Raw genomic sequence first — 2318 nt, 5'->3', positions numbered from 1 at the left:
CCTGTTTGGACTTTTCATCCCCCTTTCCTTATATACAGAAACAGGAGAAGGCTATAGACCAGCTATAGACCAGCCTTTCTCAAGCTTTGTGTGTGATGTAGAAAGAGTTGAAATCGAAGCGCCACCCCACTTCAAAGAGGTCCAGATATAACTTTATTCCATTAATGGTTAGGGGTACAATTCAAAAAGTACCCAACGTGTTTTGGGGGGTCTAAATGCCTCGTCTGGGCTGCCAAACAAAGCTGCTGTGCTTTTAATTCACACTGAAAAAAAATGCCATTGCAGGTCCAGTTCACTTCTGGTTTGTTCACTTTGTTGTCAGTCAAGCCCTGATGAAGGGGGCACTTAGACCCCCTAAATGCCTTGGCAACTGTTTGAATTGTACCACTGGCCTTTAATGGAATAAAGTTGTATCTGAGAGGCTGGGAATGCATATTCTGACGGCTGCTAGACGGGTGATACCACGACTCTGGAAATCAGTTGATGTCCCCACGCTAAATCATCTCTCAAGAGCGATCTCTGAAATTAGGGAAATGGAATATCTTACAGCTCTAGTGGGTGAATATTCAGGTCCAGGGGTGGACTGACCATTCTAACATGTGGGCCTGGGGTCAGTAGGAGGCCCCATGAGATGCCCCTGGTACCTTTCATATGCTTTTTTGGGAGTGGTTTGAGTGTGGGTGAGGACACAGGGGTCCCATGATCCCCTACTGTCCGGGGGCCCCATGAGTTGTCAGTCCGCCCATGTTCAGGTCATTTTCGATCTATCTGAGACCTATGGGATCACTCTCCCTTTGGTAGACTTCCTTCCTCTCCCCCCCCCCTTATATAGTCCAAACCAGGGGCAGACTGACAACTCATGTGGCCCCCCGGGCAATAGGAAATCATGGGGCCCCTGTGTCCTTGCCCACACTCAAACCACACCCAAAAAAGCCTATGAAAGGTACCAGGGGCATCTCATGGGGCCCCCTACTGACCCCGGGCCCTCAGGCTGTGCCCGAGGGGTTAAATGGTCAGTCCACCCCAGTCCAAACACCGCAGTATGTACCAAGCCGCTGACAAATATTGGAACCCAAGGATGGTGGGGAATTCTTATGTTGTTTTGTGCCTTTGTATTGTGCAGTTTACCATGCTGTCTAATTATGTTCATATGTCTTCTGTTTTTGTTTTCTTTTATATTGACATTGGGTTTTTTTTTTTTGTTTTTATTGCAACGCTTAAAACCTAAAGTGTTGTTGTAACTTTGTTCTGAAAAATGAAAAATGGGCTTTGGCCTTTAACCTCCTCAGCAGTCTGATTATTTCCGATTTTTTTTGTGCTGAAAGCGTTACCATTTTTTTGCATGGAAATATGTAGTTTTTTTATTGTAGGCCTGTAATATTTAGGAATAACTCAATGAAATCTGTCTGAACAAGAGTCTAGTAAACATTCCGGGTATGATAAAATTTGAAATACAAAATCATAAATTATAATATAATAAATAATCATAAAAAATAATAATGTAATAATAATAAATTTAATTCAATAATATAATCAAACCAAAAACACTGAAATTTGAAATACAGAGGCAAATTCGCACATCGCTGAGCAAAGTCGCAAAATCGTTTTCAGTGTCTGATGAGGAATTTCCCCCACGAATCATTATCACTCAATTCTGCAAGTGGTTCTGATTTACTATCGCTGTTCTCTAGCTGATCTAAAACCACTTTTGACCTAAAGGGACGCTTTTTTGGACGCCATGGACGTTTCTCAGTTTCCAGGCAGAAAGAACAGTAAAAATGCAGGCAGGGCGCCGGACAAAGCATTCGGGACAAAATGTATATGAAATGCATTGAAACAGCAATGTTTTACTATGTAATAGTCATTTTAAAAAAATTACATTTTTTAAAAATTTGAAATTTGCCGCCGACGTCACAGGGACCGGGAACACGGAAGCCGGATGCCGGCATCGGCCGGAGGAGATGGCCGGGGACGCTGCAGGGGACACATCGTGGGAGCGAAGGACAAGGTAAGCACTGCAGGGACTCCCTATGCAGCGCCGCATAGTAAGCCCGAGTGTAGCTCGGGGGGGTTACCGCTCTTGGTACTGACATTTTACCCCGAGCTACACTCAGGAATACTGCCAGGGAGGTTAATAAATATTTACAATAATAAAAGTTGTATCTGGACCTCTTAGCAGTGCGGTGGCACTTCAGTGTCAACTCTTTTTACATTAACCACTTGTCCTCCAGAGGATTATTCCCCCCCCCCCCCCCTCCTGAACAGACCATTTTTGCTATACGGCGCTGCGTTACTTTAACTGACAATTGCGCGATACA

This window comes from Staurois parvus, unplaced genomic scaffold (assembly GCF_062004578.1).
Source record: "Staurois parvus isolate SC_StPar_1 unplaced genomic scaffold, SC_StPar_1.0 ptg001246l, whole genome shotgun sequence".
NCBI lineage: Eukaryota > Metazoa > Chordata > Amphibia > Anura > Ranidae > Staurois > Staurois parvus.
Note: the sequence above shows the minus strand (reverse complement) of the source record.